The following is a 17,861-nucleotide window of genomic DNA, read 5'->3' as shown; positions in this document are numbered from 1 at the left end:
TGCAAAAATAAGAACAAAGAAGGGCTGGTCTTGGATGCCAGGTGACAACATGGTTGGAACAGATGTAGATGTTAAACAGCAAAAAGTGGGTGGCAGCCTGTACTGCAGGTCACCTTTTACAAAGAACTGCTCATTTCAGCATGTAGAGAAAGAAGGAGGAGGAGTGTGTTTACAGAAATGAGACATAATCAGGTCCATACCAGATAAAGAGCTGTCAGAACTTTAAAGTGATGCAGTGGATGTTTTAAACACAGGACCACTACTGCAGCCTAATGAAGAAGTGCTTGTTTGGCAGGCATCAGTTCACAGCAAAGCAAGAATATTCACATCTCCATTCTAATCACAATCACATCTAGAAAATCAGTTTATTCTCTTGATGACAGTAGCTGTGTAGAATTTTGATGAAGTTTTGATGCAGTCTTTTTCTTTTCTTTTAAAATATAGCCACCGATATTTGTGCCCGGCATTTAAAAGTGGTACTTCTTACTGCAGTAGCACATGACTTTTAATTACCTTTGTTTGTCACCAGCTGTATGTTAAACAGAAGTCCTCTGGGGTTCTCATTGATGTTGAAGTGCATTAACATCTTCGCTGACATATTGGACCATTTTGTTTTAAATCACTGAATTAAAGGGTTAAGAGATACGATTTTACTAGAAAAGTAGAGTTGTATCTGCAGAGAGTTGATATTGATTAGTTGATCAATACAGTTAGTGTGAAGAATTGGAGCTATCAACCCTAAATATGAGATAATTTCTCCTTTTCAGACCTGTAGGGATCTCAGTGCATTACTCTCTCGTCTTTGAGATTGATTCACCTAAGATCAACTCTGAGAACTCAGAGACAGCATCCGGAACACCAGAGTCCTCGGCTGAATTGGTCCTCAGGGATATGGTCACCAAAGCTTTACGTGAAGAGGCCTCACTGCCAGTTGATCTGGACTCACTTAACTTTAATCCAGGTACAATGTTAATGTCTTTCTACAGATATTGTGGTCATCTTATGTGTAGCAGCTATACCTTTTAAAATGAACGGTAAATGTAAAATACTGATTTCAAATGAGTTTTTGAAATGTTTGCCCCAAATTTACTAACTGTCCCTTATAGAGAGCTGGTGGAAAAGGTTGTGATGATTTGGTTTGATTCCATGTATTTCTCATGTATTTCAAATATAAAAATTACTGTAAAATGTTTTGCTTGACAGGAGCGATACTCCTACCAGCACTGACATCAACCTCTTCAGTGGAAGTAATGAATGAGGTAAGTCACACAAGGGTACTGTCCTTTGATTCATTTTGCACTTACCTGTAGATGGATTTTAGATTTTTCTGCTCAGTTAAAATGCTGTGGATGGAACAAAGGACTACGGGTTTTGTGAACATAACTGAAACTGATTAATGATGAAACAAATTCTGAAAAAATGTTATTAAATTATTACTTTTATAATTGGTTTGGTTCAAGGCAGCCAAAAGGAAACTGGGATCCAAAAAACACATTGTTATTTACCATCTGTAAACTTTAGGTGTCAAAGTTTTAGAGTACATCTAGTGTCTTTTTCATTTTATTTGCGCCATATATTCATTTCTCCACAGTTAAGTGAGCCTGACTCACATAACGAGTTTGAAGTTTCCACTGATGAGTCACAGGTTGATAAACCTTGGCTGGTTGTTCCCCTCACCCCCATGGAGAAGGAAAATGCCCTTGTGACCCTGCTGGATCCCACGGCTGTCCCAGATGATGTGATGAAGGCAGTGACTGGTGGGATGGCAGAGAGTACCAATCATCCCTCAGACTCAGAGGATATTACTGATAAGTCAGAGACAATTTATGTGAGTGAGCCTGAGCCATCAATTGATGGGGGAGGAGAAGAATTGCTCATCATTACACATGAGATTGAAGCCATTCATCACAACGAAACCAGCGAACTTGTGAGAGACTACATTCCAACCCCTCTCGTGATTCTTGAGTTGGAGACCGATACTCCATATATCAGTCTGTCTACCAACCAAATACCAGAGAAAGACTTAACTGCTGTTGATGAAGATAATAAAGCTCCTAGTCTGCATGTGATGCCGACCACAGAGGTCTTACTAACTACCACTCCAGCTGGAGAGGAGCTGTCTGACTTACGACTTTCAGCCATCACAGGACAGCAACCAACTGAGACAACAACCAGCCTTCAAGAAGACGAAGAAGTAAATGCTCTTCCAGAGGAAGAGGAGATCGAGATGGATGTCTTTGAACCATATGACCCTAATCAAGATGTTTCAGAGTTGGAACCTGAAGATGAATTGCTGAACACTGAGGGAGAATTAGGAGTTGAACCAGATGAAGAGAATGTAGAAGTGTCAGAAACAGACATAGAAGATAAAGAAGTAGATGATGTTTCAGAGCCAGAAGAAGAGCTGGTTGTAGAAAATCAAGAGGAGGAGGAGGAGTATGTTGAAGAGTCACATCCCGTTGAGGTTTCAGAGCCAGACGAAGGCACAATTAAGTTTCCGACCGAGGATGAAGTGTTACAGTCAGAAAAAGACACAGTTAAAACTACAGAAGCAGTAAAGGTGACCCCTGAACCAGAAACAGGATTAGATGAGGAGAGTTCAGTACAAGCTCCAGAACAAGATGAAGCATCAGAATTAGGTGGGGGTGTGGATGAGGTTTCAGAAGAAGAAGAAAAGGTGGTTGTAGATGCCGGATCAGATGAAACAGTACCAGAAGTTTCTAAACCAGAAGCAGTTGATGTTGAAGATGCTGTTGAAGAAGAAGGGGCTGCTCTGGTTCCAGTACCAGAATATGAAGATGAAGAATCAGAGGTTAAAGTAGTGGAGGTTTTAGTAGGAGAGCAAGTTACTGAAGCTACAGCAGGTAAACAAGAATTATTAAAACCAGAATCAGCAGCAGGTGAGCAAAGCCATGTAACTGAACTGACAGAAACAGGAGCTGATGCATCTGAGGCTGCAGAAGAGAAACAAAAAGCTGTTTCAGAACCAAGTGAAACAGTATTAGAAGTTGTAGACCTTACACAAGAACCAGATAAACCTGAAATCCCACAACCTGAGGAGGAGGAGGAGGTAGAGGGCACAAAAGCAGAGGAAGAAGTGCTTATAGTTCCAGCGCAAGATGAAGAACCAGAAGACATTTCAGAACCACAACTCCCACCAGACGTTCAAGATGAGGCAGAAATGGAGGTCGAGAGTTCCAAACCAGGAGAAGATACAGTTGATGTTTTACCACCAGCAGAAGAGTTACCCAGGGTATCAGAGCCAGAATCAAACGAGGAGATAGGTGATGTCCTAGAATTGAATCCAGAGGAGGGGACGGTTGAAAATTTAGAACCAGAACCTGAGAAAGACATTACTGAGCCACCAGCTGAATCAATTAAAATCCCTCACCCCTTGGACGATGTAGAAAATCTTTACCACGGAGAGGAGACTATTCAGGTTGTTGAAGATAATGAGTTTCTTCAACCTGTCGAACCTGACTATCATCGCCCATTAGAGGAGGATAATTTAGCTGTCATACAAACAGACATTCAACCTTTTGATGACTGGCACAGTGAAGTAGATCATGAAAATCCCATCATCGAAGACATTCACATTGAGAAAAATGTTGACAGAGTGGAGAGTGACACCAGTGCAGCTACAACAACAGAAGCAGCCAAGAGTGATCTACAGTCGGAAACGTCCTCTGATAATGCAGGTGAGCAGGACTCAGTTACTCTGCAGAGCATGAAATATGATTAACGGCAGTGACTTGTTAAAAGACTTGTGCACTGACATTACAGCAGATAATTAAATCTCCTTTTGACATTTAAATGTTCTGTTTTTAAGGCTGCTCGCCTGCTGAAACGTTATTTCCCTTGTTGTTTATTTGAAATGCAGCAAACACTGGACCCTTCAATACATCTTCAGCACTAAATATATAGTAATACATGGTGTATCAATAGTTATGATTATTGTTTTGATTTCTGGATCAAATACTAAGGCACAATCTTTAGGATATTATGTCAGTGCAACAATAGGGAATCAAACAGAAAATTCAGCAGAAAGCAGTTGGAATGTTTTATGTATAACTCAGCAGGCACATTTTGTAATTTGTGGAAATCCTTTGTGAGCGCTCAATTCAGCCTTCTTGTCTGACATTTCAAAGAGTTGACATCTCCAGACAAGCAAGACACATCAGAGGGCACCGAGGACTGGCCAAAGGAGACACAAGAAAGTGATTTATTCCCAGAAAGAGGCACCAGTGTGACGTTGACACCAGTTTCAGACTCCTTCCTTACACCTCCACCTAACTCTGTCAGCGTGTCTGAAGTGTTGTCACCTAGTCCGACTGTAGACTCTGGACTTTTTGAGGTGGCAGAGGAATCTGTAATCCCTACTGCTCCAGAGTCTTCCGAGGATGACGGTACAGAACCGGAAGCAAACTTGGAGCAAAATGAGCCGGCTGTTGTCATTATCGGTGAAGATTTAGACAAAGCAGTGGAGAAAGGAGGTGAAAGCCAAACAAACTCACCGGCAGCTACAGAAGATGTCATCAGTGAGGGTGTAGAAGACCTCGCTGTGGAGCTGGACCAAACAGACATTGCAGCAACTGAGGAAAATAAGCTGCTGGATGAGGGCAGTGGGTTCCCAGCAGTGGATGAAGTCCACACTGCTGTCACCGTCGTGGCCCCACCAACAGTGAGATACCTGACCACGCCTTCCATGACCACAGCCAGACACGGCAGGGAGCTGGTGGTGTTCTTCAGCCTGCGAGTCACCAACCTGAACTTCTCTGAGGACCTCTTCAATAAGACATCGTCCGAATACAGATCCCTGGAGAGCACCTTCCTAGATGTGGTAAGTAGACAAAAAACAACATATCAAAGTCTTCTGGATTAAATTTCCACTTTATCTACAATCTTTAGCATGAAATTCATTTTGATGCAGAAAGGTAGCGCTTTTAAATCTATTAACTTTTTGTAAACATCATCTTATATTTTAAAAATTCAATCAGGATATTTTTTAATTATCAGTTCCAATTATTCCTTGCTGTTACTCTGGACTTCTTTTTTCTACTGTGGATCTCAGCAAGCATTCTGTCTAAGTCTTATCTTAGTGGGGAGCCCACTTGTATGAAGAGGATCCACTGATTTTGTCTATTTGTTGACAACTGTGGGCTGAAAATCGAATCTTTTACTGTCACCCCTTCCAGCTTTATGCAAATCAGCACTTCTTGATCATAATTCTTCTGAGGTCTTTTGTGTGAAGCATGATTCACATCAGCAGCTTTTTGTGAGCAGCAAACTCAAGATGTCTTTTTTATTGTTTAAAAGCAAAGTTGCTTTAACATAGATGCACAGTCTCGTTTAAAAACAATGAATGCTAACTGTGATGAAGATCCAACCGTATTAGAACCATATTTATACATGAATGTAGATATTTGTCAAAGGATTCATTTTGTCACTGTATTATTGTAAAAATATAAATGATATTTGCTTTAAGTATAAAGTATAATTAGAACTAAAGCTCATTTTGATCTGGTTTTACTAAGCTCACAATATTTCTTGTAAATATATTATAACACCAAAGTTTTTTTCTGATGTCAGTCTTTCAGGCTGTGTGACACTAAACAAAAGCAGCCCGTGTCATAAAACATCTAATAATTAAGCTTGGTGAGCGTGTGACCTTCCTCTTTGAATTTCATTATGACTTGCTGGGTAACACAGAAACTCTGACAATTAATGAACACGAGCAGCTGCCGTGTTCATTTGCGTCTTTGTTTTCATTGTGAAAGACTCAGACTCAGACCTGTAGCTCGCTCTGTTGTGAGCGCGTTTGTTTTGATGTTTTGGATGAATAGAGGATGTGAGTGAAGAACTTAAAGCTCAGGGCAGATACAATGCAACGTTAATTTCACTGCAAACAATCACTCTGCTAAATTAATGAGGCAGGAAGATATGCCATGGGAATGTAGTCAGAAAAGGGAGGTGACACTGCTCTGCTGCACTGCTGTGCATTTACTCTTTGTCAGACAAATATTAACATACCATAGGTGTTAGCAGTGTTAAAATGGGTGCATCAAATCATGTAATCTATTAGGTAAATCTATTATTTTATTAGATTTATTTTTAGATTATCAGTAACTATTCTTTTAGAATAGAGCAGCTCAACTCTTCTTTCTGCCCATATTATCAGCCTAAATACTCAGTGGGATGTTCACACACACTCTTCTCTTTACTTAGGTTGTATTATTTGAATGTAACTCTGATTAGCTGTCTTCCCCAAACAAATGTGTAAATCCCTTCAATTAGCAGCTAGGCAGCAGTTTAATTTAGATGCCCTTTTGGCAGCCTGCGCTCAGCTGGTTTGAATCATTTGGATCAGAGCATTGGCACTGTGCTTTCTCTCTCTGTGAGAAGCATTTCTTTATATTATTAAGAAAATGCCCTCTGATCTGAGCTACATTTGAGGAACTTTACTTTAAAATCAGATATTCAGAGTTTAGAAGAAGATCTGTATCTATCAGAGTGAAAAACTGTTAGGGCTGCAGCTTGAGTTTTAATATATAATTTTATTATATAATTACTGATTTGTCTGTTGATTTGTTGTTTAAAGTTAGTAAAGTCAGTTACAAGTGAGTTTAAAAAACATAAAAATAATTAGATGACAACACCAACTTAACAAGGTAAAATTACTGCATGGCGGTTGCAGACTTTGCTGTATATATATATGTACACACATATATGTACCACTGAATATTCTGTTCTCACCCGCACAGCTGTTAATACAGCATTATTCCTTAACCCATTATCTGAACCACGGTCAACCTACAGTAGTTTGCTATTTAAGGTTTGTGTAATCGGAAAGTCTCAGTGAAATCAAGCTTTACTTTGCAAGATGGACATGAGAACACACACACAATCACAATAAAACTGTTAACTCATTGTTAGCCTTGTTAAATTCTATCCCAGCCTGGAAAAAAGCTAAGTCCATTTCATTTAGACTTGATTTTCAGTTTGTAATCTCTTGTGAGTTGGTTCCAGTTGGGTTGATTTTTACTGTTAATGGAACAGGGTGTGGTTTCTCTCCGTCAATCCCAGGATGCAACATGCTGTTTACAACCTGACATCATATATGAAATAGGACAATTAACTACATTTGAAAACTGTGGTAGTGCAACAACTCTGCTGTGAACACTTGTCTCCATAGCTGCTGTTTGTAATGCATTGACTCTATTTTGATGTAGAAAACTTAACAGGGTTTTGTGAGTGTGTGTGTGAGAAGCTTCTTTTCCATCACATCTCTTTATTTAATTTCTATTCAAGGACTTACCCATGATGTTATTGACCTTGTCTAAAGTTGTGTAATTTGTTTTTATTGACTGTTATGAATCCCTTTTCTCTGCTGTTTGTATACAGATTCTAATTGAACTTCTTGAATAGCTATAAATCACCAGTAACCCAGTCGTACTAGGGCAACTCCCTCGTGTTACTATTAAACAGACTGGGGAAGATCTTGCACAGTCAGCAAACCTTTACTCTAAAAACATCTTCGTGAGAAGAAGACGTGAACCTCAGCACATGTTTTTAAAATAAAATCAGAACTGGAATTTGTGTACGGCTGTAACCATTATTAATGTACATGTATCCTGCATTCAGTGTGAAGCTGTGGAGCCGCAGCACGCACCTGCAAAAGTGTAATGATCAGTGGGTGGTACAAAGACTGAAACGCAGCTTTGAGCAGGACTGTGTCCAGGTGCTCTTATTTTTATTTAATTATTTATATGATAAAGCTTGGTGATCAGAGAGATTTTAGTCTTTATGCATATTTAGATGCTAAAGAGTAGTTTTAAAAGATCTACATTATCTCATATCAACTTTACACTTGCACCACTTCACATCAGAGGCAAAGCAGAAAATAAGACAGAAGTGCAAATACTTTATTTGATCTGTGGGACTTTGTGAAGTTGAGTAGAGTTCAGCTTTGATGTGATGATGAAGTTCAGTGATGGCTCACCTTATTCATATTTTACAGACATTTCAGAATTAGATTCAGAATCTGTATACAAAGAATGTTGGACCAGCCAGCAGTTTAGTATGGCAGTAATTAAATTATTACTATAAACCAATTATTATTATTTTATTAATTATATATTATTGTTATAAATAATAAAGATTATATAGGAGTAATAATTAAAAAAAAGAAAATACATACACGATTCAAACTATTACTACTTCTGTCAGTTTTTGCACATTGTGTCAGATAAAAATTAAAACCAGTACAGTGAGAGATGCTAATGTTACTGTTGGTAACAAACATTTAATGATCTGAGCGAGATGTGTTAAATCGAGGTGTGCATGAACGTTAGCTAGCGTATACATTATTAGCATGTTTACAACTGTATCTCGAGGTCCCACAGTTTTGTATTTCCAAACAGGACTTTTTAGATCACTCTGATAGCTGAGCTGAGTGTTATTGTTGAATTATTCACCCATTTCAGTTTGACCTACATTTCATTGTCAATCATTACAGGTGATTGTTGTGTGACTCCTGTTCGTCATGCAGCAGCTCAGGTCCACACTGCTGCTTTTTTTTAACATTTGAATTCTAATTTTTCACAATCTAATGTATGTTTTATTTTCCTATTCATAAATATAATTAGTTTTGTTGATAGTTTTCTCATGTTTTAATTTCTAACCCTAGCCTTAACCCTTTTTTAACCTTTTTATTTAACCTAATTATGGGCTAAACACAAAAAATGAATGATTTGATTTAATGTTGCTGAGTCATATTTAGATGACGCAGCTGCTCAGTAAACTTAGTTTGAGAACGAAGTGCTTGTTCCAAAGATGCTCAGCATGCATTGTTAAAACTAATGTAGCAGCAGAAAATGTTATGAGTGTGAATATTTGTTTGGACCTCGGAGAAGCTGTGGCAGTCAGTCCCGGCTCAGTGAGGCCCAGCTGGGATCAGTTCCAGCCCCCGTGACCCTTAACTGGATAAGCGGTAAAGAGAATAGATGGATGGATGGAGATATTAAATGTTAATTAAATACGAATCTGGCACATTGAAATAATTATAATAACTTCTCAGTGCAAAATACCGAAGGTCCTAATTTAGAAGATTAAATTATTAATGTGACGAACATGATGTGATGCTGCTGGACAGATGACGTCGCGCTGAGCCTCACACTCTGACAGGCGACTTGAACCACTGTCTTTAAAGAAGACCTTACACTATATTTGTCCTTTCTACTGCATCCTTTTAGTCCTCAAGGCTGCTGCTGCACTAAAACATTAATTAAAACACTGAATCCCAGTAATTATCACATGAATAGAATATAATGGCTGAGGCCTGTATATCACCTTGTAAACAAAGTGCTTTAAATCCCTAAGAGACCAACATTTTCTGAATAGATTACTGTTCATTTGGCTGAACAGCATCAATAGAGATAATTATATATGGTCGTATGGGAATCAAAGTGTTTGTTTTTTTATGTGTGTGCTGTGCAGGCATGTGGCACCCTAAGAAAGAAAACCCTGATGACAGAAGGAAGAAAAGCGATGACTGAAACAAACTCAAGCATCTCAGCAGCCAACATAATCACACTTATAAGTGTATTTAATGTGTGTTCATCATTGATGAATTAGAATTTATTGAGCTTTAACACAGTACTCTACATCATCTAAAATCACAATAGCTCATATCTTATATCTGTGTAAACATTTTTACAATGAATGCACAAAGCTGAAAAATAAAAATGTAACTGATCAGACCCACACAGACAAATTTTACCAGTCAAAGCTTGCTCTTCTGCTGCTTGGAGACAAAATTGAGATTCCTATTTCAGCCTCATCTTAGTTTCCATTTTGTTTGATGTGTTTCTGATATATTTCTCCTAAAGTTCACCAAGAGAAATAGGTGAGACAAAAGGACAGAGCAAGTTTTATTTGGAGAAGAAAATGAAACAATTTTCCTCTCCAGATGAAAAGGAAACATTCCAACACTGTATCCTCATAACTGGAATGATGTATTGCAGGTCTGTACATTAGCTTAAATTTATAATAGCTACAGTATTGCTTATTTTGACAAATACATTCATTAAACCCCACACAGTGTGATGAAAGACCACGACCAAAGATATAAACACATTTGGTGATCTTCCATGTAGAACAGTCGAAAATCACACATCACCTTTATTCTGACAATCAACCTCTTCGTTATGGTATAGGAGACTCTAGTCCTTCTTCATTTGGGGGAACAAAAAGTGTATTAATAAATGAAAATGTGGTGGATTGTCCAACCCTGATGGACGAAGGTGACTGCTTTCCTGTTGAAAGTTAAAGTTTACCCAAATTACAAAAAGACTCTGCTGGTGCTTGGCTTAATTTCTTTCTTTTTTTTTTTACATCTCTTAATGAAGGGAAACACTGATTCTTTGACATTTAGCCCTCTGAGGATTAATATGCAGCCGTTTCTCTAAAGTTTGCATGATTTAAAAGCCATTTTGTTGTCTTTACACTTCATGAATATACATATACAAAAATTCAAATGAGGGAAACACTGGAGTTGTTTAAACAAGTTGAAACTCACCTGATTTATAGAGGACAGAATCTGATTTAGAATAAATTTACATATCAGCTTGCACAGGCATAAATGTGATTTGTAGACTATTCTAGCAGGTGAAGTGTGGGTTATTTATGCCCTGTAGACATGCAGTAGAATTTATGAGACATTTTAAATGTCCCCAAACTGCTTCTAAGTGTTTTTGCTTCAATGCTGTAGTTTCTGTTATTTGTAGAGTTTGTGTGAACTCAAAGAATCTGATTGGGAATATTATGTTTTTATTAGTCTTCAAATCTTTCTGAATCACTCCTGTAGCTTCTCGTGTATGACAGATGGGGTTGGTTTGATGAATGAAAGCAAACTCTTGGTCATTAATATCAAATTAAGTGTCAGATGTTTCCTAAGCGACCTCAGAGACGTCTGGTATTAAATTTATTTTACCATGGCAGAAACGGACCACAAACTGATTCTCTCTGTGCTTCTGCCTTCAGCTGCTGCCGTACCTGCAGGCCAACCTGACAGGCTTCAAGAAACTGGAGATTCTCAACTTTAGGAAAGGCAGCGTGGTCATCAACAGCAAGATGAAGTTTGCCAAGTCGGTGCCGTACAACATCACCAAAGCCGTCCACTGCGTCCTGGAGGAGTTCTGCTCAGCTGCCGCCAGAAACCTGCACATTCAGATTGACACCCACTCTCTGGATGTAGAACCAGGTACAGTTTGATCAACATGAAACACGAGGTTTGATTTGTGGAAACATTTTGAAATGCACTGGCCATCAAGAGTGTACAGTATTTCTACAGAGACCAACAGACCACAACATCTCAGTCCTTTTAACTAGAATCAATGTGTTTCTCCATGAAAATGCAAGTCACATAGTTGTTCTGTTAAAAAGGGCCAAACCACCAATCTAAAGATTTGCCATTGTAATTCTTGTTGGTAAGCTGTTTGGGCTCTTCTTCTGTGGTAATAGACAGGTTGCTAATAGGCTGTGCTAGCAAGTGAATTATCTTGTTGTGTCAGAATCTTTGACTGAATTAGAGTAAGTTTGGGCTTTTAATGAGCAGAGCCAGACACACACAGCTGTAATACATTTATACAGAAGAACAAAAGACACAACAAGAGCATCATTCCAGAAAGCATGCCACACAATGATCATTTAATTTCAATGATCTTGTTTTTTATGATTACTGGAAGCCAAAGTTGTGAAGCCACATGTTGTGTGGTTATGGAAAATGTGGCAAATTTAGACACATAGTACTTAGTTCTGGACGTACAATTCATCTTTCCAGTGGATATTCACGTGATTTTTTTAATACATTGTTATATTGGACTTGAGTACTTGCGTTCAGGCTGCAGGTTAACACTTTATTGTATACAACTGTATAACATTGTGTGATTTCCTCATTTTACAGCTGGATTACAGTGATTTGTCACATCGGTTATGAGTGTGAGATAAAACACAAACCAGCATCTTACAGTAATAAATCACACAGTTGTATCAGCAGAGTGACTGTGAATGCATCTCATACTCAGTAAGCTTTAGATTGCAATATTCTCCACAGATGAGGTGGAGGCAGATATCACAAACACAAGTAGACTCAGTAATTAGGTCTATATGTCAAATCCCCCAATACGCTGAGGGATTGTACAGAACATTACAGAGCTAGAATAACCATGATGAGAATAGAGCAGCATGTAGGAGAAAGGCTGCTGCAACATCTTGTTTCAGAGGTGGTCGGTGAAATCTTGAGTGGCGATCAGTTTTTAATTCAAAAACAATCATGTTGTAATATTGGCTGGTTGTGATAAGTACAGGAGTTCAGCGCTGTTATCTGCACTCAGCCACACGCGCATCCACAGGAGTCAAAGACATGTTTAGAATTCAATTATAACAGCAATATGGAAATGTAAAGATACACACAATTTGTTTTTCCAATCTATATTTCCAGCTGCAGCAGCCACCAAAGCTCTAAAACCCCTTTTTATTACACGACCTGCTCAGCAGCAAACAGCAGAGTAGTAATATTAGTCTTAGAATATAAACATGGGTGTAAAATAATTGTGACAGCGATTGAGTCATTTTTTCAGTTATTCAGTGTAAAAATCAACAAAAACATCATTATCTGAATGAACTCGGACATATCTTCATGTCTGTCAGTCCTTTAGGTGTCACATACTGATACTAACACATGCATATGGATGTGTGTAGGATTTCCAGCTACACTGGTAGATGCTGATCACAGGTTACACACATTCCCCAGTGAAACACAATAAACATGCTAATTTCTCTGGAGTTTACAGTAAGTCCATTCCAGAGGGCTAAATCTTACGGTTAGGGTTTTAATGCAGAACAGAAGCTGAAGATCTCATTAAAATCCAACACTACTCAGCACCTCCTGGAGAGAGGAGGGAGGTACACACTCACTCCTCATTAACACTAAAGTTGGCTGTTGTCTCTTCCTCCTGTCCACAGCTGATCAGGCCAATCCCTGCAAGTTCCTGGCCTGCGCTGCGTTCTCTCGCTGCGTGGTGAACAGCTGGACGAAGGAGGCTCAGTGCCTGTGTGAACCGGGCTTCCTGTCAGTGGACGGCCTGCCGTGTCAGAGCGTGTGTGCTCTGCAGCCTGACTACTGCCAAGGAGGGGAGTGTCACATAGTTCCTGGACACGGGGCTGTGTGCAGGTAAATGCCTACATACTGTACAGGGGTTATTGGGATGTTAGGTTTGATTAAGGAAAAACAGTGAAAGACTGAAAACAGAAATGCTGTTTTATTTCCTACCAAATTAGAATCCACTCATAGTTTTGTCTTTAAAATTTGAGAAAATGTCTCAGCACCCAAACTCTTGTATGTTTTGGCTACAGATATGTTTAGATTTATTCATGTGGTCTTCACAGATGTACACATTACTCATGCTGTGTGCACTAATGCATCTCACGACCATCACAGATGCAAGATTATACCAGTAACAAGTCAGATGGTTCCTCTGTTTTTTAGACTGGAGGAAATAAAGAATTTCAAATTCTAACTTGTCAGGCCACAGGACGGTTTCCACTTCAACCCCAGTCTAGAGAAGGTTAGTCTGGATCTTGTTTATATGTGGATTTTAAACATTTGTGTTCACTGGCAGTGGTTTTTAGAGGAGTTCCTGAGCCCATGCAGTGATTTCCACTACACAGTCATGTCTGTTTTTAATGTAGTGCTGCCTGGAGGCTTGAAGATAACAAACATTCAATATTGGTTTTCAACCGTGTCCCCTGTGTACAGATCCAGATTTGTCTGGAGTGTCTGAATGATATTATGAGCCACACATGATGAAATCTCCAAATTCTCAACAATTCTGCAGTGGAAATCGTTTAAAATTCAAACTACGCACTATTTACAATCAAAAATAGTTTTCAATAGTTTCCTTTCTGTTTTATTGACAACTCACACTGCGTCTCGTTCTTTGTGGAAACAGAGAAAACGTGTCTTTTGAGAAAGTCACAGGTTTCCATCCAAACATAAAAATCTGACAGGAAAGTCACACACTCTACTACTGTTATGTAGAAATTAGGAGTTGGTTTAGGGAAATGAGCAGGTCTTATTTGCTCAGCTGGTTTTCATTACACATGCTGTGATTGATTAACAGCATGTCATCTCTCACATGGAGCTTTTTGCTGTCGAGAGTTTATTAGAGTGAAACTGAATTTTAAACGTTATTACCTGGATTGTTTAATAACTGGTGTTGGGAGCCACAGTGTCTGTGGGATTAGGATTAGAATAAAATTTCTTCTTCTTGTTTCCTAGAAAACAGCAATGTGTGCAAAATTTTTGTTTGAGTGCAGTTTGTCCTCATTTAGTTTTCAACAGAGAATTACATTTACTCATGTATGTGACGTGAGGTTTGAGGCGCTGTGGGGCCGTTTTGTTTGTTCTGCCTTTGTTCTTTTCTATGTCTTCTCTTCATCTTTTGTGTTTATTATCTTCTGCTGCAGTTCTACACGCACACACATGCACAGTCTAATCTTTCTCTCACATCTGCAGCCCTCAACACTGTAAATCAATGCTAAACGGATTTTTAATGGAGAGAAAGCGTTTCTTTTAACTGTCGGCTCACAGTCGCAGCCTTTCTACTGGCAGAAAAATCTAATTTCAACCCTGTTAGACTTCAGCACCTCAGTGCCTGACGCAGAGCACCTCAGAGATTTTTCTATTGAAATATTAATTTCCTATCAACTGAACCTTGCAAAGATATTTTAGGGTTACATTCTTATGATGATTATAAGCTCTGTTGCACTCCCAGATAGTAAAAATTCATTTTCTGAATTTCCATTTTAGCCTCAGATGTGTTAATAAATCTACAAAGGAGAACTATAATATCAACACCCATGTGAACACCCAAATACAACAACATCACAGCCTAACGGCAGCGAGCTTCATCCCAAAATATCAATTTACAATGGTTGAATTAGCACAAATAGACAATAGACATAGACTTGTTCATATTCCAACAGATTTAATTAAAATGTGCTCTACTGTTTGTTTTTAATAGCTTAAATGAGGATATTAATCTTTACAGTGAACAAAGAAGATTTAAGATTTAAGATGGGTAGATTCAAATGACAAGAACTGAACTCTTTGCATGCAATATATATTTTAGTGACACTAAGGAAATTTCCTGTATGTCTTCCCACGTGTAAAGATACACTGGTGTTTTTATGCGTTAATTTTTTTCCCGTGTGGATATTTGATCAGTTGTACATGTAATTTCTGATTCGCAATAGACTCTATCTCAGAAATTTAAGTGGACAAGCTGCTTTTCTGTCTCGTCTGCAGACTGAAGGGGTTCTTGGGGGTCACAGATTTGCCACCTTTCATTAACACTGAACCCTTTTGGTCTAATCCTGTGACCAGACCGGCAAGGAACAGGACAGAGGGACAGAAAACAGCAGTAAACATTGAACGGAACCCAGAAGGTTAATACTGCAGAGCTACACGTCCCTTTAATCTTATTTGGCTGCTTGACAACACATAAGGCACTAGGAGAAGCAATGAAATCTATTTGGTTTGAGATAAAGACGTTTTCATCAAACACCTGAAAAAACACCTGTGAAGAGAAACCTGTCAAACGGTTTCATGTCCAAAATGATGTTGTTATGTCCTGCACCAAGCTCTTCATGTGCCGCTTTTATCCTGCAGCCACACTCCTTTGGCTTACCTACTAAGATTTGTTTTAGTTGGGTCCTCGCCCAGGTTAGTGTAACAGCCAGATTTCAGAAGTTGTGAGTCGTGTGTTTTTACATGTTTGGAATTGTAAACATTGAGGCTCAGTCTTTAGTTATTTTGGGGGATTTGAAGGCATAAAAAAGAAAAAGGAAAAGTGTGTTTCCATGTTTTCATTAGAAATGGGTAATCAAACAAAAACCAAAATAAGAAGTCATACTTCTGTTTCTCTGTTATTAAGCTGGGTACTGCGATGTTTCTGTGTGCATGTGCAGACTGAATCACAGCAGCTAGGAGCCTGCACAGTCAATAAAAACATTATTAAAAGCACTTTGAGTTGGAAATTATGGTTGAAATCACAAGAAAAGTTCTGTTAATCAGAGGTAAAAGCTCTGCTCTTACGTTTGTACACAGATGTGTTTTAAGCACAGACATTTTGGCACTTGGTTGTTCTAGGACAGGAACAATGACGGAACATTGTTCTTAAGCTAACTAAAAAGTGAATCATACCTCTTGTGCCACCACACAGCTGGTGTTTAGAAAAAGAACAGAGTTTTGAGAGCCGTAAAAAAGAAAGAGACTAAGAAAGATTAAACCTCATCTGTTTGTTTGTAGTAAATCAAGCCAGAGTTCCCTCAAGTATAGAACGACAATATGAAACGTGTCTGTGCTTTGCATGTTTTTAACTTTGTGGTACAGAAGGGACTGTTCGACTGCGTGACAACAATCATCACTTTTAGATCCTAATGTTCTCCACAAATCACTCACATATAAATAAATCAAGACAGAGAATGTAGTTGCTTTTTCTTAAAGCATCTTTACATCAAGGTCAGTTTCAAATGACAACAACAAATTTTCTCTCTTTATGAGTAGTAGTAGTGCACTCGGTGCCAACACACGTGTGATGAAGTGGTATTCATAAATGCAGAGGGATCAATGCAGTCTGGTAAAATTGAACTAGATTAAAAGTATTTAACACCAATCCACAGCAAAAAGGAGACAAATCATGACCTCTTAAGTTAGTTTTTGTAAGGCTAATAACCAGTCGAATGAGCCGTCTGCTCCTGGTTCATCTGTATGATTCTCCGCAGCCTTTTTGCTCCTTTGTTTTTTTTCTACACGAGTCCTCCTTCCGGTTTCAGTGTGGAGTCTCTGCTCAGTCCATGTGCACAGTTGCTGTAGCTGCAGTTTTGTGCTCACACCTGCTTAATTTTTCTATTTTTATAGATACAAAGACACACACTCCCTCCCAGGCCTGGCCAGTTAAGGAAATATATCGGATTGGACAGCACCTGAGAATATTACAAAAGGTAAGAGGGGCTTGTTGTCCTAAGGGAGGTTGTTCTGGTTCAGTCCCATATGTGCCATCATGTGCCACTGCCAGTAAATAGATAATGCACACTCAGCAAGGCTTCACTGTATAAATTAGAGCTCCGTAAGGTGACAGTGTCAGAACCTCCCACTGCTAGTCTGTACCAGCGCGAATTCTGTGAGTCCTGTGCTGATTGTATTTGGGCAAATTGCAGGGCTGTAATCTGTCCTGCATGTCTGGACCCAAATTGGTTTATAGCTGCCATGTGTTTAAGCAGACACAGAGCTGAAAGGTGAGTAATTAAACCTCACAAAGTATTGAGGAGGACTAAATGTCAAGACTGTTTTGGAGCAGAAACCGGCATTGACGGGTAAACACTAGGATTTGTCCCAAGACTACATCTCGCTTCGGGGTGATTAGTCTGCTCCTCCTGATCCTCTTTTGGGGTCTGAGACATTGCTGAGCTGCAAACGAATTCCAGAGCATCTCACTCTGAACATAAACATCGCTGCTTCTTATTTAAGAGAAGCAGTGTGTTGTATGAGCCATCTTTATCTTTTGTCTCTCTGCTAATGAATCATTGTGCACGATGAGAAAGAGAGAGCAGAAGAGTTTACAGCTGAGGAAGTGAACAGTGTCTAAGAAAGTCCACATTTAGATCTCGTTCATTCATCATTTAGATCCCTCTGTGGTAATTGCCATGTAATTTTGCTCTAATGATGGGAAACACATCATGTTCCCAGCTAATTCCAAATGATTTCAATTGTTACTTCAAGTTAATGTAGCCTTGAGTCT

This window comes from Anabas testudineus, chromosome 24 (genome assembly GCF_900324465.2).
Source record: "Anabas testudineus chromosome 24, fAnaTes1.2, whole genome shotgun sequence".
Classification (NCBI taxonomy): Eukaryota; Metazoa; Chordata; class Actinopteri; order Anabantiformes; family Anabantidae; genus Anabas; species Anabas testudineus.
The sequence above is the reverse complement of the archived record's forward strand: the minus strand, read 5'-3'. Positions refer to the sequence as shown.